At 43.9% G+C, this 22,340-nt stretch overlaps 2 long non-coding RNA genes across 7 annotated transcripts in view; both read left to right on the top strand.

The window, feature by feature from the left end:
- The window catches only part of Gm32587, a 91,425-nt gene that overhangs the window by 27,556 nt on the left and 41,529 nt on the right, over positions 1 to 22,340 (top strand). The gene's annotated exons all lie outside the window — the stretch shown is intronic.
- Positions 2,994 to 13,450, top strand: Gm38620. 3 transcript variants are annotated; one of them, XR_874231.1, is made up of 3 exons: positions 2,994 to 4,216; positions 4,372 to 4,510; positions 13,410 to 13,450. It is a non-coding gene; the product is annotated as a predicted gene, 38620 (long non-coding RNA). The 3 variants fall into 3 exon arrangements; XR_874232.2 differs by lacking the exon at positions 13,410 to 13,450 and having other exon boundaries at positions 2,994 to 3,674; positions 4,119 to 4,216; positions 4,372 to 6,928; XR_003951191.1 differs by lacking the exon at positions 13,410 to 13,450 and having other exon boundaries at positions 4,372 to 6,928.

The raw sequence follows: 22,340 nt of genomic DNA on the forward strand, positions 1-22,340 counted from the left end.
ACTCTGATACCTAAACCACAGAAAGATCCAACAAAGATAGAGAACTTCAGACCAATTTCTCTTATGAATATCGATGCAAAAATCCTCAATAAAATTCTCGCTAACCGAATCCAAGAACACATTAAAGCAATCATCCATCCTGACCAAGTAGGTTTTATTCCAGGGATGCAGGGATGGTTTAATATACGAAAATCCATCAATGTAATCCATTATATAAACAAACTCAAAGACAAAAACCACATGATCATCTCGTTAGATGCAGAAAAAGCATTTGACAAGATCCAACACCCATTCATGATAAAAGTTCTGGAAAGATCAGGAATTCAAGGCCCATACCTAAACATGATAAAAGCAATCTACAGCAAACCAGTAGCCAACATCAAAGTAAATGGAGAGAAGCTGGAAGCAATCCCACTAAAATCAGGGACTAGACAAGGCTGCCCACTTTCTCCCTACCTTTTCAACATAGTACTTGAAGTATTAGCCAGAGCAATTCGACAACAAAAGGAGATCAAGGGGATACTAATTGGAAAAGAGGAAGTCAAAATATCACTTTTTGCAGATGATATGATAGTATATATAAGTGACCCTAAAAATTCTACCAGAGAACTCCTAAACCTGATAAACAGCTTCGGTGAAGTAGCTGGATATAAAATAAACTCAAACAAGTCAATGGCCTTTCTCTATACAAAGAATAAACAGGCTGAAAAAGAAATTAGGGAAACAACACCCTTCTCAATAGTCACAAATATTATAAAATATCTTGGCGTGACTCTAACTAAGGAAGTGAAAGATCTGTATGATAAAAACTTCAAATCTCTGAAGAAAGAAATTAAGGAAGATCTCAGAAGATGGAAAGATCTCCCATGCTCATGGATTGGCAGGATCAACATTGTAAAAATGGCTATCTTGCCAAAAGCAATCTACAGATTCAATGCAATCCCCATCAAAATTCCAACTCAATTCTTCACCGAATTGGAAGGAGCAATTTGCAAATTTGTCTGGAATAACAAAAAACCTAGGATAGCAAAAAGTCTTCTCAAGGATAAAAGAACTTCTGGCGGAATCACCATGCCAGACCTAAAGCTTTACTACAGAGCAATTGTGATAAAAACTGCATGGTACTGCTATAGAGACAGACAAGTAGACCAATGGAATAGAATTGAAGACCCAGAAATGAACCCACACACCTATGGTCACTTGATCTTGGACAAGGGAGCTAAAACCATCCAGTGGAAGAAAGACAACATTTTCAACAATTGGTGCTGGCACAACTGGTTGTTATCGTGTAGAAGAATGCGAATCGATCCATACTTATCTCCTTGTACTAAGGTTAAATCTAAGTGGATCAAGGAACTTCACATAAAACCAGAGACACTGAAACTTATAGAGGAGAAAGTGGGGAAAAGCCTTGAAGATATGGGCACAGGGGAAAAATTCCTGAACAGAACAGCAATGGCTTGTGTTGTAAGACCGAGAATTGACAAATGGGACCTAATGAAACTCCAAAGTTTCTGCAAGGCAAAAGACACCGTCAATAAGACAAAAAGACCACCAACAGATTGGGAAAGGATCTTTACCTATCCTAAATATGATAGGGGACTAATATCCAACATATATAAAGAACTCAAGAAGGTGGACTTCAGAAAATCAAATAACCCCATTAAAAATGGGGCTCAGAGGTAAACAAAGAATTCTCACCTGAGGAATACCGAATGGCAGAGAAGCACCTGAAAAAATGTTCAACATCCTTAATTATCAGGGAAATGCAAATCAAAACAACCCTGAGATTCCACCTCACACCACTCAGAATGGCTAAGATCAAAAATTCAGGTGACAGCAGATGCTGGCGTGGATGTGGAGAAAGAGGAACACTCCTCCATTGTTGGTGGGAGTGCAGGCTTGTACAACCACTCTGGAAATCAGTCTGGCGGTTCCTCAGAAAATTGGACATAGTACTACCGGAGGATCCAGCAATACCTCTCCTGGGCATATATCCAGAAGATGCCCCAACTGGTAAGAAGGACACATGCTCCACTATGTTCATAGCAGCCTTATTTATAATAGCCAGAAGCTGGAAAGAACCTAGATGCCCCTCAACAGAGGAATGGATACAGAAAATGTGGTACATCTACACAATGGAGTACTACTCAGCTATTAAAAAGAATGAATTTATGAAATTCCTAGCCAAATGGATGGACCTGGAGGGCATCATCCTGAGTGAGGTAACACATTCACAAAGAAACTCACACAATATGTACTCACTGATAAGTGGATATTAGCCCAAAACCTAGGATACCCAAGATATAAGATATAATTTGCTAAACACATGAAGCTCAAGAAGAATGAAGACTGAAGTGTGGACACCATGCCCCTCCTTAGATTTGGGAACAAAACACCCATGGGAGGAGTTACAGAGACAAAGTTTGGAGCTGAGATGAAAGGATGGACCATGTAGAGACTGCCATATCCAGGGATCCACCCCATAATCAGCATCCAAACGCTGACACCATTGCATACACTAGCAAGATTTTATTGAAAGGACCCAGATGTAGCTGTCTCTTGTGAGACTATGCCGGGGCCTAGCAAACACAGAAGTGGATGCTCACAGTCAGCTAATGGATGGATCATAGGGCTCCCAATGGAGGAGCTAGAGAAAGTAGCCAAGGAGCTAAAGGGATCTGCAACCCTATAGGTGGAACAACATTATGAACTAACCAGTACCCCGGAGCTCTTGACTCTAGCTGCATATATATCAAAAGATGGCCTAGTCAGCCATCACTGGAAAGAGAGGCCCATTGGACTTGCAAACTTTATATGCCCCAGTACAGGGGAACACCAGGGCCAAAAAGGGGGAGTGGGTGGGCAGGGGAGTGGGGGTGGGTGGGTATGGGGGACTTTTGGTATAGCATTGGAAATGTAAATGAGCTAAATACCTAATAAAAAATGGAAAAAAAAAAAGAAAAATCAATCTATTAAAGGAAATGCAAGTGCCTTGTTAAAAAAAAAAAAAAAAAAAAGAAAGTTTCAATGATTTTTCAGTTTGGACACATGACACATGCTGAGTCATTTCGTACTTCCTAATACTCAGACTTCTATGTACATCTGAGGGGCTTTTCCAATAACTATAGAATAATTCTTTTCATCAGAGTTTGAAAAATTTTACTTTTAAAACTGAAACACAAAGGAGAAATGTGTTAGAAACATTAAAAAACAAAAACAAAAACAAAACAAAAACAAAAAAACAACTGTGGGCTGGCTCTTTTCATCAGGAGCAATGGAGAAAGAAGGCCTTCCCATATAGAACTACTGTCTAGTCTCCTGTAAAAGGCATCTCTGTGCTCCTAGCCCGGCCACAATCAAGCCTGCCACTGCTATCAAGCCAAGAACTATCCCAGCGGGACCAGCTGGAATACCCCCCCAACTCTCCCTTTAACCTCCCCCCAGACCCAAGGCCAGGTCCACCCCGCAGACCACCACTGTGTTCCCGGCTCTACTGCAGCAACCAGCAGTGCCTAGGCATCGAGAGCCTGAGAACCAGACAGCCCTGGCCTTCTTGCAAACCTGGGGAGACTGAGCCACTTTCTGCTGTCCTGCACTTCAGACTGTACTTCCCCACCCCTGAGGGGTGTCCTACGGCTTCCCCACAGCCCAGCACCTGCCCAGCAGAGTGGGTAAGCATGGCTAAACTTCCCAAGTCCTGCCTCTGTGGTGGAGCAGATGCAGGACCCCAGTATAACCCTAGACACACCAAGAATGTTGTCCCCACAAGTGATCTATGGAATTGTGTGCTGGTGTTACACTGAGGGAGTGAAAAGTCAGGCAGCCCCATGGGGATCCAGAGCCCGTCCCTAAGACCCTGTTTGAGTAAACTTGGGAAATGAACAACCAACTTGCTCACTGCTGAAATGGTAACACACAATTATCACCTGTTCTTGAAGAGCAGCCATTATGAAGACCAATGGCCTCATCTTCAAAATTACCCCCTTTAAGATAAAAACAAAGCACACACATTCTCCTGTGCCCAGCATAAGGAGACAGTGGTGCTATTGCTGCACCTTCTCAGACTGGACAGATTTAATTTCATTTTTGATTTCACATCCTGTTTTCCTTTAAAGGTTTTCTAGAAGTGACAGGCCAGTCTTCAGTGTCAACAGAAAGGCCATTAAGAGGACCTGAATGGAGGTACGACTCTTGAAGGGCAGCCCGAGTTGGGGTAAGTCACTTATGTCTGGAGCTCAGGTTATTGTGGGTGGCACAGCATCTTCTGCACAAAGTGAGAAACAGAAGACCAAACAGGAATGAACATTCATAAAGGGGGCTTTCACTACCTTGGAACTAAATCTAAATGTCTGTTCCATTTTCCACTAGGGGTATTGATCAAAAGGACCAGATTTGACTCTGTCCAACAGAGATTTGCTGAGTGCCAGGCAGCAGACACTGCAGCCTTCTTAGATGCTGAGCTACAGTCTCTGTCCTCCAAGGTGCTGCCAAGGCCAGGAGGGGTGAGGTGAGTAGAAAGGCCAGGATGGAGGGTAGATGGAAGGGAAGCTTGCTGGTGAAGTACTGCCACAATGTATTTTAGCATACCATGGCCTATGAGTGTTTACAGGTAGATCTGGATGGCCAGCAGGCTGGTTTGCTTGGATGGCTTTTTGTCACACTAATGGTCTTGTTGGGCTTGCCTCCTTAGTTTGTAGAGCCTGTGCCATTTTGGTTCCTCACGTGGTGATTCTGAGGGGAAAGGGGTCACTCCAGCTGCTCAGGTATTCCTCCAACCTCTGCTTGTATCTCTTCTGCAACAGCCACTGACCACTGGCTAGAGCACGTAACACAGCTGGAGCCAAAGTCAGGGATAGAAAAGGGCAGAGGAGGGTGGGCAGTTAGGGAGAGAAGCAGATGGAAGGAGGGTGGGGGACTAGGAGTAGAAGGGAATGGAGGAATGCTACAGAATCATGGATGGAAGACAGAGGTGAGGAACTGAGCCCGTTGCTCAATCTGCATGAAAAGGCCAGGCCATGGGCAGGAGTATGAGAGCCAGAAACTACAGGAAACATTGAGGGCTGAGCTAGGAAACAGCTGAGATGTGGTCCAGAGAGCTGTTTGCCACATAGAATAGTGGATGCACAAGGTCTGAGACATGGGACGATGTCAAGTACTTGAGTTAATGACTATGGAAAGTCCTTGAAAAAAATAAGGGCTTATTTTGATTAACTCCACACTTCCTGACCCTGTCCTGGCTCAGGCCCTGCTCTCTTAAGTCACATTCACTGAAATTAGACAAAATTCTATGAGAGAGACTAGACAGAAGGTCCCATGAGAAAAGTGGTTGGGCCATATGTGAACCCTTCAAAGTATGAAGAGTGGCCCAACTGAACCACTTCTCAATACTCAATCCTGTGACCCACAAGTATGATATATGCAAAGTCTTGACTGAGTTTCCTGAGAACTAAAACCAGTAGTAGGTCACACCCCCCCACAAAATCATGTTTCCAAACTCAGTCACTTGTGTATTATGGTGTGTGTATATTATGGTGTTTGTGTGTATGTGTGTATGTGAGCATGTATATGTGTGATCATGTACATGTGTGTGCATGTATGCGTACACATGAGTGAACATCTGTGTGTGTGCATATGTGGTGTGTGTGTGTGAACATGTGTGTGAAAATTTGTGTGTGTGAGTGTATGTGGTGTGTGTGTGTGTGTGTATACAGGCTTCTGGAAGCCAGAGACCATCATCAGGTGTGTCTCTCAATCACTCTATGCCTTATTTTTTGAGACAAGGTCCTTCACAGTACCTACCCAGCGAGCCAGGGATCCTCCTATCTCTGCCTGCCCAACAACAGGATATGGATGCACACGCATCTATAAATATGCTTCGGTGCCCAGGTTTGTACATGAGTTTTGAGGACCTGACATAGACTACTCACGTCCTCAGGACTTCAATCTTTTTATCTTATTTATATATTTACTTATTTACTATTTATTTTGTTTACTGTTTTGAGGCAGGGTCTCAATCTTAAAGCCAAGCATATCCTATTACATAGCTGAAGATGGCCTCCAACTCTCAGTCTCCACAGTGCCAGAATAGAGGCATGAGCCACTTAGTTAGAAACTGGACTACCAAGATTCTGGACCTAAGCCAGCTTCTTTTCATTACAATGGTTAGATTTTTTAAAAACCTATTTGCTACATATGGTGGATGGCTATCACCAGTACAAAGAAGCAAGCTATTGATGTACGCAGTAATGTAAATGAATCTTCTAAACAAAGCAAGTGACTCTAACTTCATTCTTCACAGGTGGAACAGTATCCAGTTTTTCCAGTGCTGTTTACTAAATACTATCCAGTTTATTTTCGACATCTTGGCCATAGATTGTGAAGGTTTTCTCTAGGTCCTCTGTTCTGCTCTATTGTTTTACATGTCTGTTTTCAGGCCTGCACTACACTGTCTCTGTCTCTACAGCACTGTAAGATAACTTGAACCTAGATATTATGATACATACCTCTAGTGATTTTCTTTCCTCTAAGGATTAAGTTAGCAATTTAGGGTCTTTTCTGTTTCCATATGAATCTTGGATTGATTTTTTTTTTCTAGCTGTGTAAAGAACCTCACTGGTATCTTGGTGGGGATTGCACTGAATCTGTGGACTCCACAATGATAATTCTTATAATCTTGGAAACTGGACACACCTGATGATGGTCCATGATCTGACTTCATCTTTAACTTCTTTTTCAGTGTGGAAGTTTTCAGTGTAAAAAGATCTTTGCTTCTGTGTTGAGTTCAGTTCTGGCATCTTTATTTACTTACTTATTCTTGGAGCTATTATGGGTAGGGTATGCTTCCTCATCATTCCTACTCAACAAATTCATTATTGGTGTATATAAAATGGATAGACAGTTATTAAAATAAGAAACACAAATGATATATAAGTACTCTAAAAACATATTCTACATCCTTAGCTGCAAAGCAAAGCTACTCTGCAGTACCATCAAACCCCAATCAGAATAACTATCACTGAGAAAATAGGTAGCAGTGAGGCTGGAGAAAAAAAGAACTGATATTCACTGCTGGTGGAAGTGTAACCTAGCAGGGCTATTACAATCTGGAAGTTTCTCAGAAAATTCAAAACAGAACTGCCATATGACCCAGAAATGCCAAAGAACTCCATGTCCTTCCATAGAAATGCTTGTGTTTCCATAGTTACTGCTGCTGCAATCACAGTGACAACAGGATGGAACTGGCCTGGATGTATTTCAGCAGATGAATGGATAATGAATGGATACACACACACACACACAATGGAATTTTACTCAGCTGAAACATAAATGAAATTTATGGAAAAATGAATGGAACAGAAAGTGCTACATTAAGCTTGGTTAAACAAAAAAACACATGTTCTCTCTCACATGCAAATCATAGCTTACAATGTTTTCTATATGCATATAAGTGGGAAAAAGAAGTGTTGGGTAAGATGGGTGGCAATTGAACACTTGAGACATGAAAGCAGAAGTGGGTGGGTGGGTGAGTACAAGGGGGGAAAATCAATAAAATAAGTGTTTGAAAATGCCATAATAAACCCTAGTATATTGTAAATATAGGAAAAAAAGAGGCCATTTACAAACTTCACATCATAGACCCACTTTGTATGACATTCTAGAGGAGGCAATCAGAAAGCAAAGGAGCACGTGCCTGTGGATAAAGTAGGAGTGAAGATTCACTGCATATTGTAGAGACTGAGGAGCCTTTAGGGTATGGAAGTACTTTAAAACTATGTTGTAGTTATGTTTGTACAACTGTACATATTTGTTAAAGATCACCAAGTTGTATGGTTAAATGGATAAATATAATATGTAAATTATCTCAGTGCAGATGTGAAAAAGTGACTTAGAAGATTACATGTTTACTATATGAGTGTAACACACACGGAAAAACAGTGCCCTTCATGCGGCACCAGGGATGGCTCAGAATGTTGACCCCTGATGCAACCTCTTGGTCTGGTCCCCATAACCTTTGCAGTAATGCAAACTTTTCAGAGACAGGCCTTGACTGATGTTTTATTTCCAACGGGCTGTAATGGATAATCTGAACTGTCAACTTGATTAAGTGTGCAATAGCTAGACTAGTGAAGCTCAGCTCTGGGTATGTGTGTGTATTAATTAGTTAGGGTTTTCATTGCTTTGAAGAGGAACCATGATCAAGGTACCTCTTATAAAGCAAAATATTTAATTGGGCTGACTTACAGGTTCAGAGGTTCAGTCCATTATCATCAAGGTGGGACCATGGCAGCTTCCAGGCAGGCATGGTGCAGGAAGAGCTGAGAGTTCTACATCCAAAGGAAGCCAGGAGCAGACTGTCTTTGTGGTGGCTAGGAGGAAAGTCTCTAAGCCCATCCCCACAGTGACACACTTCTTTCAACAAGGCTGCACCTACTCCAACAAGACAATACCTTCTAATAGTGCCACTCCCTAGACCAAGCATATTCAAACCACCACAGTGTGTGAAGGTGATCCCAGAGATGAACAGATCCTGAGGGCTCTGACCAAATGAGTGGGTCAATCCCTGGATGGATTCATAATTTCACTAAATATTGCAAAGTTGTAGAACTGTGGAAAATGGAGGAAGTCGGGTCCTGAGCTGTGTTCTTAGCATCTACATCCTGGGATTCTATGTCTAACTTAGGGCAATAGAAAGTTAGGCAAACTATTGCAGGACTAGGTCTGCCTCTGATTCTTGGAGGGGAAACCAGGGAGAGTCACTGGTGGCTTGATGTTTAACAGGATGTTTTAGGAGTGAGTTCAGGTACATGACTTGGAGGTTGGGGAAATTTCCCTGTGCAGACAAGAAGAGGCTGATTGAAACAGGCCAAGTGGCTGTCAAAAATGTGAAGAGATAGACCAGCAAGGTGGTGTAGCTGGCAACTGTGCTTGCTACCAAACCTGACAGCCTGAACTGGATCCCAGGACACTTCCCCCCCCCCCCAACACATACATACACACTAATTAATTAATTAATTAATTAATTAATTAATGAAAACATAAAACAATGTGAGGAGGTTATGATGTTTCCCCACTTGATAGTGAACCTGCTGGCAGAGGCACTAGATGCCTGGCACAGACAAGAAGAACAAATCATCACCTATAGCAGCAGCAGCAGCAGCAGCAGCAGCAGCAGCAGCAGCAGCAGCAGACTGTTCATGGAACCATCTGATATCTCAGAGGCTCCAGAAGCAAATTCATTGACTCCAGTCCCACTGCTTTCCCCTGCCAATGGTTTTCTGCTTCTGTCTGGTCTATGCCAGCCCAGCACAGACAGATGGTGTCTCTGCTAGTTTTTCTCCCTCTTATGTATGGCAGCAGTGTACTTGCCAGACCTTGAAGAATGTCTACCTATCTCTTTCAAATTGTCATTGTCAGGGGAGGGGGAATGCCATAGCAGCATGTAATATCAACCCACCAGAATTCCATCCCTCCCCTTCATAATGCCTTCCACATGACTAAGCAATGTGCTATTCATTGTCTTATCTGGTCTCTGAAAAGCAGTACTCCTTGGGGCAGAGACCTAGTCTGTGTGGCTCATACACATCTTATGTAGAACTTTCTCAGAAAATATTTGTAGGATCCAGAATTATATTTTCTGAATAACAGTTTGTGTTTCCAAAGCCTGTTCTAGCTGGGTAGGATAAATTCTACCAGCTACAAATTCCTTAGAAAACACACCATTTAGAATCTCCTAGGATACTGGTGTTTGAGAAGGCTTGTTTCTGAAGGAATCAGATCCAGGTCAGTTAGACTTTTGATGGTATCCTGGACTGTTTCTACTAGATGGTAAAACCCCTAATGAGGTTTTCTAAGTCACACATGTAACATGGGAATTTCTTCCAGGAGCTGATGAAATTGGCATGCACTTCTTCACTTTCTGAGCTGCTAAGCTGGCAGCTGTGTGGTCAAGACCTTAATAGTGTTACCAGAGTCATGGGGTTTCAGCAGTTTCCTTGTTCAAGCTCCCTTCCCCTCTCTCTTCCTAGGGGCTGAGCCCAGTGTCACTAGGCATGTGCTTTAACTGCTGGGCTGCATTCAACTCCACTCCCTTCAAAAAAGTCCTTGTTTTGAGACAGGGTCTTACTAAGCTAACCAGGCTAGCCTTCAACTCACCCGGAGCCCTGATCTGTCTGCCTCAGCCTCCCAAGTGCTGATATCACAGGACTGCTCTTCTGTACCCAGCATAACTAATACTCTCCTGGAAACTGTTTCAGTATATAAAGTACTCAGAGATAACTTGTATGCTTGAGCTCTGTCACTGTTTCTCTTTCTATCTGCCTGTCTGTTTATTGCTTGTGTGCATATTTCATATTTAGTGACACAGATCTCACTACATATTATATGTATACGTGCACATGTGTGTGTGTATATATATATAGATATAGATATAGATATAGATATAGATATAGATATAGATATAGATATAGATATAGATATAGATATAGATATAGATATAGATATAGATATATATCCATCCATCCCAGACTGGTCTAGAATCTATCACTCTCCTGCCTCAGCTTTCCGAATGCTGGGATTGGAGGTCTGCACAGCCATATCAGGCCTGTTACAATTAAGGTATTCAGGACGGCAACTTCAGTTGACTGGGTTGGCTGATAGGATAGAGTCTCTGAAGACTACAGGGAGCACTTTGCCTTCTTGACAAAAGGGCTGGATGCCATGGGTCCAGTCTTTTCTCCTCCTCCCTTCTAGTCTGAAACCAAGTAGAGAGGAAGGGAAGGTCTAATATACACATCCCAAGCCACACTGGGCATCTAAGGGTCTGAAGCACTGTCACTGTCTGAGGGCTCTTCTGGAAATGGGTCCATGATGATAACTGTACCAAGGCTCCAGACTGGAAGGCTGTGCAGATGCAGTGCTTCTTGCCCCCACCTCTATGACTGAGCCACCATCACAGTAAACTTCTGGAACGCTTGCTCTCACAGAAACAAGCTCTTCAGGTCCACCCTGTCTTATTTTCTAGAACTAGTTCCTGCACATTCAGTCACACGCCCCTCAACCATGGAAGCCAGCCTCCTGCAGTGCTTGTCTGGTCTCACTTCTCTCCTCCTCCTTCTATTTCCCACAAGGAGCAGCCTCATGCTGCCTCTTAGTATGGGACTCTGACAGCACCAACCTCAAGGTCATACTCTCTACCTCAAGTTGAAATAACTTGACAAGTCGTACTTCTCAAGCCTCTCTGCTGGAGGCAAGCAGCCATTGTGTATAGAAGTTGTTCTCCAGGACAGGTTAATCTTATGCCTCTCTAATGGGATACTACTGTAGACTGATACCATGATGTGCAATTTCATTTTAGCATCATTTTAAAATTGCAGAAACTATCAATGGTAGAGGATATACATGTCTCCTGCACTAAACAGATATTAGCACTTTCCCATCTTTGCTTTGAATCTTATTCTAAGAAGAAGCCTAGATTCATTCCTGACTTGCATCATGGGAGTTCTAAAATGCACAGAGCCATAAAGATTAAACATTCTATTGAGCCACTGTTATTGTGGATCCTGTGACATTCTTAATCTCCTGTGCTGTGGCTTCTCCCAGGAGGAGGTATGGGTCATTCTTGTATCCATTATTAACTACTGCATGGCAACATATTACAACACACAAATATTGTAGATGTCAGGGTTCTGTGTACAGTGAGTAGGGCTGCTGTACTCAGAGCCTCGCTGGATATCTGGTGGTCTGCACACTACAGTTATTAGGAGGTCTGTTCATGTACTCACAGGTAGCAGTGGGATCAGTGGCAGCTGATGCTAATAGTGGCCCAGCCACTGTCAATGTGGGCTTCCTTATAATGGGAAGGTTGGTAGCTGTTCCATGGGCAGGTTATCTGGAGCGAAAGAATCAAAGCCAGAGCCAATCAAATCAAATCAAATCAAAATCAAAATCAAATCAAAGCCATCTTGTCTTTATGACCTCCAAAATCACATACTTCACATCACTCCTGCTTCCTGCTGCTGTCACAGCAGCTGTGAAGGTCTGTCTGGATTCAAGGACATAGACTCTACCTCTCAACCTGAGGCATACAGGTCCTATTACACAAAAAGCCATAGACTGGAGGTGAGCATGGGAAGCCATGTAATATATGTTCTTTGTAGCCTGAAAGGGTGGCAGTGTTTTAGTTGGTGAGAGGGGTTCACAATTCCTTAGTTCAACTCTTTAGTTCAGACTGGCTTCAAATTCTGTGCAGGTTAGGCTGGCTTGGAGTTTGCAATCCTCCTGCCTCCACCTCTCAAGCACTGTCCTACAACCATGTCCTACACTTGGCTTCAGAGTTGTTTGGGGTTTTGTGTTTGTTTTTTTGTTTGTTTGGTAGGTTGATTAAAAAGGAAAACTAATTGACTAGGGGCTCAGTGGCACATGCCTATAGTCCCAGCTACTCCAAAGACTGAGATGGGAGGGGCGCTTGAGTCCAGGAGTTCTGGGCTTTAAGTATGCTATGCTGATCGATACTAAGTTCGACACCAATATGGTGACTTCACAGAAGCACGGGACCACCAGGTTGTCTAAAGAGAGGTGAACTGGCCCAAGTCAGAAACAGAGCAGGTCAAAATCCCCATTCTGATCAGCAAAAAATTAATTGGGTCTCTTGAGTATTTGTGAGACTGGACTTAAACGCTATGTCTGCTACTGAGTGCCTGCTTTCATGATGATGCAATTATTACCATGATTCCCTTACTTGCTCAGTTCTCATTGAAGCCCTGCCCCAACCACTGACAGGCAGGGCCTGACATCTACGTCTTATTTCTCTAACTTCGGGGAGATTCTCTGGGGTGATTTGAGCCAGGTTCTCAACATCGGTGCTTTGTGAACCCACTCATTACAGACAGTTCAGTCTGCCTAGACAGATACACCAGCCCCAGCTTTATCCACAGTTTTATCAATAAAGTTAGTGACCATGGACAGGTCTGACTGAGGTCAGGAGTAGTGAGGCCGTGCTGCACTGTTCCAGTATGTGCAAGGGAAGAATTACTGTTAGATTCATCATATTTCTGGATTGAAGAACAAGTAATTTGTGTCTTGAAGAAATAAAGGCAACATCCCATTCAACAGTTCAGAGGACTCACTCTATCCTTATGGGAAAAAAATGTATTCCCAGATGCAATAAATGGCAGATGCCTCTTACAAAGGTCATTGTGTCTTTGCTGTGAAAGTGCTACAGGTGTGTGTCAGAGACCATCTGGTGAGAAAGCGAGCCCTTCACAATCTCTCTGACAGGCCAAATGGCCTTGTGCTAGGAGCTAGTTATCACTCCCTCCTCCCTATTCCCTTCCTGGCACCTGAGGCTGTAAAAGCTGAATTATAGTCCCCTCTTCCCTATCTCTTCCTGAACTCCCATGCCATCCAAGGACGTGAGTTACGCCTGAGCTCGGCCTGACACCCAAGGCTATCAAGGAGGATCTATGTTCCAGAGATAAGATGCAGAGTGCACGCCCCCTGGAGCCTGACTTCGGCCCTCATGTCAACAGATGCCCACTTCTTTGTTCTTTGTAAAATTCCCCCTCAACCCCTCCCTATTCTCCATGATGTATGTTTTAAAACAAGGCATCTCAGCCTAATAAATGAGACCTTGATAGGTACAATCTACTTGGTCTCCTGCCTCTCCTTCCCTTCCTCCCATTTCCTTCCAGGTTTGTGGTCCCCCTTGCACCCATGAATAACTGAATCCCGCGGGACGGGATAGGTGTGTGGACATCACAGGTAATGTTCTCCTTGGGTGTAACCTAAGGAGGTGCTAAGTACCCCAAATTCAGGCACATCTGTGCCAGGGACCAGGCCTAATCAGCCCCCCTCAATCTATGGGAATCAGGGGTTCTGGCAGATGGGCATAGAGTCGGGCAGGAATTGGGGTGACATACAGATTTGACACAAGGGAGTGTGGATCTGAATGTAATTTGTCAAATCAAGCATCAAACTTTTTATACAGAAGAAAATAGGGAAGTTACTGGATTCTTACATAAAACAGAGGAATGCAACATGGAAGGACTGGCAGTAACCAACTGGGATAAAATTCAATGTTAAACAACTGAGATCAAAAACAGCCCCACCTAAGGTCCACTTAATCTTAGAAGCCAGGGACAAGGGCTTTGTGCCCTTGCCATAGATCCTATTCTAGTCTATTGTATAGTCCACCTTCTCCCTAGGCCATTGTAAATACTTGTGTATGGGTGTAACTCAGTTATCTATAGTTCTAAATATCTAATCTGGTTCCTCCTTAGATCACAAACTTCCTTCTTCCTAGATAATGGTAAATTTCTGTGTAGGGCAGTGACTTAGCTATACATGCCCAGGGTCGGATCAAGGACTGCCTAGGATCTAACTTAGCTATATGTCAAATAGAGGCACTTAAAATAAAGCAATATTAAGGGAAAGCACACAGATCCATTTGCCAACTAAAGCAAGGACATTGGAGCATTCGTTATACCGGATGCCACGATTCCAGGAGACTAAGTTTCCATGAACTTTTTACCTCGGGACAGCGCCCAGGTTTTTGGGGCCTGTTGCGCTTGTCACTACTGGAGTGGATGTACCACATCTGTCTCCTGTGAATACACTTTTAAGTCTCATGGCAGTGTGTGGCTTACTGCGGGCTGTCTGTGGGCATCCTTGTGTCTTTGTTGCTAAGGAAAATTAGACTCTTCCATTTCCTGTGACTCCGTGATTTCTTTTGTCACTGAATAAATAGCCCTGCAGCTTGGCCGTAAGTTTCCTACAGAATGAGTTATTTAAGGTCTTTAATTTAATCATCTCAAGATGATCTTCCTACCTCGATTTAATAAAGAAAATTTAAATGTGTTTGCTCTTTGTGTGTATCGTCAACCACCATCTGCTTAACAAATGGATGCAATAAGCCCCTGGAAAGGATGGGAGCAGATCATGTTCATAGAGAAGTTTTTCCTTTTCTAAACAGTATGTACGTGTTACATCCCCAAAGGGTGGGAGAATCTGCCACAAGTGTTAGTGGAGATTTCATGGTCGGAGGACGTGGCCAAGGAAAGCTGCCCATTTCCTTAAAACAGACAGGAAGGATCTTCCAGGAAGATCTTCAGATGAGTCACTTCCTCTTTTAGACTCTGCGTCCAAATAGCCCATTCATCTGTGAACCCCTCAATGGATTAATCCCTGGATGTGGTTGAGACTCTTGTGATTTAGTCACTGCTCAATAGTGCCACCCTCTGGGGATTGATTCTTTAACACATGAGCATTGGGGACTGGAGGAACTTCACAACCAAACCCAACAACAGAGACCAGTTCACCTGCTCAAGTTTAAGGAGAGAGTGATTTAGTCTTAGGTCTTCAGGAAGCATTCGTCTCTGCAAATTCCATAGGAAAAACTGTCCTCTCCTGAGAGGAACTGGGGCCGGGCTAAGTGAGGTGGCTGATGTTGGAGGCTGGCCCACATCTGTCTTGAAATCTATACACAGACATCCTAGCTTGCAGAACTACAGGCGGTGGCTGTGTTTGGGGATAAGACTTAAAGAAGTAATTAAGTTAAAATGACATTGTGGGGTGGGCCAATCTGACTGGGGTCCTAATGAGAAAAAGGGTGAGGACAAAGAGATAGTCCCAGGACTAGGCAGACTAGGCAGACTAGGCAGGGTCAGTGAGCTATGAGGAAACCCAACCAGCTAGGTGCCTTGGACTCGAAACTTACAGGATGGTGAAGGATGGAGCTTTCCTGTGGAAGCCCCTGGCTCTTGGTATCCTGTAATGGCAACTGGCAGAGACGAATCTGGAGTGGCAAGGCTTCGTGAGCAGAAGTCATATGGTGACCTGGTCGGAAGCACCAAGTAGACTCTGCAGAGGCTGCTAACTCAGAGAACTGGGTGTGATCCCAGTGTGTGCCTGGGTTCTGGGTCCAGAAGTCAGATGTGCAAGAGAGGCAGCTGGAGGCAGGTCCAAGCTTGGTTTGATGAATCATCTACATTTTTATAAAAAATATTGATCAGTTTCTGATGATTACCAATCAGACCGCTAGGGGCTGGAGAGAAGTCTTGCTGTTAAGAATACTTTGCTCTTCCATTGGATCCCAGTTTGCTTCCCAATACCCAAACCAGGCACTCACAACCATCTTCAGTTCCACGTGACACCATTTTCTGTCCTCCTCAGGTGCTGCATCACATGGTACATTTAACATACATTCAGGCAAAACACTCATACACATAAAATTATAAACAAGAACTTTAGGGCCGGACATGGTAGTGCATGCCTTTAATCCCAGCACTTGGGAGGCAGAGGCAGGCGGGTTTCTGAGTTTGAGGCCAGCCTGGTCTACAGAGTGAGTTCCAGGACAGCCAGGACTACACAGAGAAACCCTGTCTGGAAAAAAAATGAAGAAGAAGAAGAAGAAGAAGAAGAAGAAGAAGAAGAAGAAGAAGAAGAAGAAGAAGAAGAAGAAGAAGAAGAAGAAGAAGAAGAAGAAGAAGAAGAAGAAGAAAACTTTTTTTTTTTAATCCAAAGGTTCTACTCTAAAACAAAGCTAGAGCATTTGGCTTCCGTAAGAAAACTAGAAGGGTGCACTTCCCCATAGGTCAGGAGCAAGGACTGTGGTTTTGTAAGTGCACTGTAAATATATGACATCATATTATGAACAGCAGGTGGAGAAAGGCAAGCAAGACCTAGCAAAAGCATCGCTTTGAAATTTCAGGGTTGAAAGGCTTTACAGCCATTTATGTCTTGCCACAAAGCAGTGTGATTCACCTGCCGACTTTGTTGGTAGTGATTTACTGTGGAGGAAGTTACAAAATTAGCCATACCCAGCAGCTCTGGAAGCCTCCAATATTCCAGGGAGGGCTTTTAAAGGGCTTTTGTGATCTTAAGCTGGGTTTTTATAGTTGTTTCTATTTCCAGAAGACATTGGAAATAGCTTTAAGTATATGTATGTGCTCAATGTCTGCTTAACACTTAGATATACATGGCAACTAAGTTTCTCCTTCAGTGCAAAGGAAACTTGCTGTAATTCACACTTCAAACAAGAGGGCCTCTGTTACTGGGGGGGGGGGGGCAGAGAGGGGTATTGGTTGTGTTTCTAGGCCTTTGAGAAACAACACTCCCAGTTATTCATGTTCTTCACACAGGATGCCTGAGACAGAATTAGCAACAACAATTACTGTTCAGATCTGGCTTGCCCTTTTTCCTTCCAAGGCACTTTACATATTTTATGGAGAATTTTCGGTTGAATTAAATGGTTGGGGGAGCTGTCTGTCTCTTTCCTAGGCCTGAGGAGCTTATGCTAGAGAAGTCTGAGGCCAGCTGCTCACACCTAAACTTCACTGTAACAGGGTAGCAGCCTGCTGGCCAAGCTTCAAACAATACCTCTGAGTCTTTGATTCCTCTTACCTCAAATCCCTTAGCTGGCAGTGCTAAGAAATGATACTAGTACCTTGTAATCACACACTCATGAACACACACACATGCATACACATATGTACCCAGACACATATACACATACTGCTCCTCTGATGGTCTGAGGGTAAGGGGTAGGGTGGACCTCACTCTAGGCGTCCCCGAATCAATACACATGATGCACTTTGCCCCTGATTTCCTGTAGCAATCCTCTTTGGAACCTATTTTTTTTTTCCCTCTGGCCAGCTAGTGCAAGATCCATCAAGGATGTGATAATACTTATCATTGGTCATCTGTCTGCCACCTTCTGGAAGTCCTACCGCATTCTATTGAAGACAGGAATTCACCTGTCTAGGGCAGGGCTAGGCACTGCAGTCTGCCTGCAGTCATAGAATTTAAAGGGAGCATCTATGGAAGCCTGTAAAGGCCTCACTGTGCTGAGGGCTGTGTGCGTGTGCACCAGGGCACTTAAAGATCAGGAAACTAAGGGACATATTTACCCCCAGTCACAAAAGATCTGACTGCTGAACCCAGGCAACCTCAGCCTTGTAGGCCTAAAGGCATACATGTATTAACAAGAATTGCTTATGCATTTAGTTACACAAGTTCCACCTTGCTCCTGAAAGGATTTCCCATCGTTCTCAAAAACACCTAAAGATCAATGTAAGATTAACAGAGTGTGAGTCAGGACAACAGAACCTGAGGTCAAGAAGGACTAAGGAGCCCAGCAGAGGCCTGGGGTGAAGGAAGAGGCAATGTGCAGTCACCCATGCCTCTGTTGACGGCCTCTTCAGGGAAAGTTTGCTGTGTTTTCTCCCTCTCTGTCCTCTTCTTTGGGGAAGAGGAGGAACTCAATGGCTGAGGGAAGGGCTGTTGGCAGAAGTTTCTCTGCAAAGTAGGGCTAACTCTTTAAAAGCCCCTGCTTCCTAGGGCAGGGTAGTCACTCTCAGGCACTGCGGATTTGTGAGGCTACAGGAGAATATGCCAAGGTCCTTCAGCTGTTTTAGGCAGGCAAAGTCAATTCAGTGGGATGGGGTTTTTTTCCATTAATGGTAGAGCACTTACCTTGCATGTGTAAGAGTCAACCAAAGTCAGAAAGGACTTATAGGTCTATTTTTAAATAGAAATTCAAACAAAACTGTGAGTGAATATATGATTTTGGACTTTGAAATCACAACTAATAACTCCCTTTCTCAAAGCTTTTCTAGTGTATAGATAGGAGGTCGGGGACCATATCTCTTGGGAGATAAGTTGATTTCAAATAATTGAAACTGGAAACCCACATGGCAGCATGAATTCAGGTGTCAACAGGACAAGATGAGATGTGCATTGTGTTGTCACCTTGCTTAGACCCTAGAAAGTTACAGTGGAGGGAGCCTACAGACTGCGATGCTACAAGAGGGGACAGTAGAAGAAGGCAAGATCAGAGACATCAGGCCATGGGCCCAGGAACAGGACCAAAGCTGACAGGGTTTCCTCAGCACAGTGCTGGCCACTAGGGCTCTGTGTCACAAGGAAGGGGCCTGTGGCAGCTCTTCAGCTGTACTCAGAAGCCCTGCCTAGGGAGCTTGGCATCCGAATCAGCATGCTGTGAGCCTTCCAACAGTGCTCTGGATGGCACCACAGTGGCTGAACCTGGGTCAGCTTTGACCCTACATAGGAATGGAATGGGTCCTTACTAGGTACGTATTTGGTAGCCCCAAGACCAGGATCACCCACTTTCCACATGCTTCCGTAGCCTAGGAACCACACTAGCCATTATATCTCCGGCCACAGGAAGAAAAGTAGAGTGTTCATGTCCAGCAAGATAACAGACACTTTAGAAGCCTCATGGAAATCATTTCTCATTTCTCACTCACCAGAACTTGGTCCTACTGGAAAGTGGCTTAGAGAGAAGGAGCTGGAGAAGGTGTTGAGTCAGGTGTAACACTGGTATACCACCTGATGCTACCAGAGGCATTACCACTAAGCCTTGAAGAAGGCCTAACAGTGAGGTGTTATAAGTGTCTCCAGCCCACATAGATGCTACACTGAACAGCTAAACCTAGCTTTATATGCTCAACAGGACCTTCCCAAAGCAGCTGGTAGCTAAGCCTGGATGTGCTACATGGAAGTCTCTAGAAAGCTTCCTATAGGTCATCCTGGTACAGCATACTGGTAACACAAGCTAGAGAGTTCACATTTCCCCTCTCAAGAAGGTATTTTCCATGAAGAGCTAAATCTATGGACTTGGAAGGAAAGAGACTCGAGTTGCTTGCCCACTATACCAGTACATTTATTTTTTTTAATTTAAAAACATTTTATTTGAGTGTGTCTGTGTGTGTGCCTGAAGAGGCAAGAAGAATGTGTCAGATTCTCTGGTGCCACAGTTACAGCTGTTTGTGGAAGGCTGTGAGCTGCCCAGCATCTGTGGCAACCAAGCTCTGATCTTCTGTAAAGAGCAGTCACCACTCTAAACAGCAGAGCTGTCTCTCTAGCCCCATACTTTTTTTTGTTTTAAAGAATTCTTTAAAAGGAGTTTATTTGAACCAGATATGAATGTCCCTGACCCAGGAATGTGGATTTACATTTCCCTGAGTGATGTGTTCCTCAGGACTGTGTAACCTTCACCAGGACCTTGTGTGCAAGGTGGGTGCTAGTTTAAGCATTAGGGTTGTCTGTCTGTGTCTGCTCTACTCCTCCCTCTTGTGGCAGCCACAGGTGTGGCCTATCATTGGGGGAGTGTCTTGGGTGGTCCTGATGAGGCTGAACAATGAAGGTGATCTCATCCTCTTGGCAGTCACTGGTGCAAAAATGGGCTGTGAGTTGCCTCACTGAGATTCAGGGGAAGATTGCTGGGGCTTCTTGGAAATTTTTGTATTTGGCTAGAGAGAAGCCCTTGGGGCAGCTTGCTTCTATCTTTAGCAGATATGAACAAGAAAGCCAGCTGATTGTTTCTCACTGCCATCCTGTGACCCTCGAAGGGTGACTCTCTGGGCCCCAGCCTACAGTCAGAACCCAGATCCTAGAAAATATTGCCAAGATGATAGATGATCTGTCTGAAGCCTGCAAAATGTGCAAATGCCCAGATATATCAGACCATTTTTTACTACAAGCACTTTTTAAATTTTATTTTATGTGTATGAGTGTTTTGTCTGCATGTATGTATGTGTACCATGTGTGTGTTTGGTACCCACAAGAAGGCCAAAGAGAGCTTTGGATCCCCTGAATCTGGAGCTTCAAATAGCTGTGAGCTCATGTATATGCTGAGAACCAACAGAACCTTGGCCTTCTGCAAGAGCAGCAAATGTTCTTATTATACCATCTCTCCAGACCTGCAGGGGCAGGCGGTATTTGTTGGTATTTCTGCTGCATTGAAAGCATCCTAGCTGCCCCAGGTGTGCTGCCTGTTCAAGAGAGCACAAAGAAGAAGGAAATGTGCTGCACCTGGGACATAGACTGAGCCTCCAAATCCTGGAAGAGCCAATTTGTGTATATTTCCAGATTGTAAGAAGAGCTCAGACATGTAGAATTTACTACATTCCTGGGTCACGGACATTTACTTTGGGCTTGTTGCACTTCCTGTGAGTTCAGAGCTAGGCTCTTTCCTGGGTAGCAGTGACCTCTGAAAGCTTAGAAGACTTTACAATCATGCTCAAATAGGACACATTGCCAGAATCAGGGCAACATCAGGACTTTTTCTTTACTTTTTAATGCAGGCAATAGTGATGATAGAGGATAAAACAAATATATTGCAGATGCAGGCTACCAATCCTCTCTCATCACACTGGAAAATGTCCCATACCTTGTTGGAAGATGGTGGGTAAGGAGGCTATGAATCCCCAGTGGCTTTTTATGCTGTGGATAAAATGGCTAGAAACACAGTAGTAGAGTGAACAAAAGCCAAAGACCTTTTTTAGAACAATTTACAAACTCAAATTGAGAGCAGCTTGTCTGTCCTCCACCTGTTGCAAATATAGTTCCTTCCATATCTCCATAGCCAGTCAACCTGCTCACCCCTCAGATGTTAGGGGAAGGGTGATAGAGGCACACCACACGTGACCTCTCATATTCTGTTAGAAAGTCACTGCTCCTCCGAGAACACCAGCCTGCCAAAGACAAACAGTGACAAAATGTCAAAGAAAAATGTCCTGAGAGTGACCATTAAAAGACACGTCAGGGGCTCTGAAGTGGCTCAGAGGGTGAGCATACACAAGTTTGAAGCCTGAGCTCAAATTCTCAGTACCTGTGTACAGGCATGACTGTCCAGGCCTGGAAACTCCAAACCCCTGTGGAGGGCAAACAGGCCACCCATGAGCCTCCAGGGTCAAAGAGAGACACTGTCTAAACGGAATAAGGCAGAGAGTGATAGATCAGACACTTGGCTTTTTCTCTGATTCCCTCCATGTACACACAGGTACATATACATGTGCACAAATACTTATATGCACATAACACCCTACATTCCTACACCAACTGAATAACCTCTGTACAATGACCAAACCTACTATTATGGCTTGAGTCTGAAACATTTTCCAAAGGTTATGTGCTAAAGGCCTCATTGCCAGCAGAGACACTATTGAGAGAGGTGTTGGGATCTACTTACAGGAAGCAAATTGTTCAGAAAATGTCCTTGAAGGCTATTTGGGCTATGCTTTCTGGCTGCCATGAGGTGAACAGCTCCACATCACCAGGCCTTACTCCCCATGTACTTCTACCTCACTACAGGCAACATAAAGAGGCCAAGTGCCCATGTACTGACCAAAACCTCTGAACTGTGAGCTATCCTACCACTATTTGTCTTTTGGGAAGGCAAAGACTAGGCACATATACCTAGGTGTACACCATAAGGGATTGAAGAAACCACTGTTATTTTAAACAGTCAATAAAGTATTACTAAAAGTCAAGATGCAGACCTGGATGTGATGGTGCTTCCTCTAACCCCAACCCTTGAC

The sequence above is a fragment of the Mus musculus genome, chromosome 14, assembly GCF_000001635.26.
Source record: "Mus musculus strain C57BL/6J chromosome 14, GRCm38.p6 C57BL/6J".
NCBI lineage: Eukaryota > Metazoa > Chordata > Mammalia > Rodentia > Muridae > Mus > Mus musculus.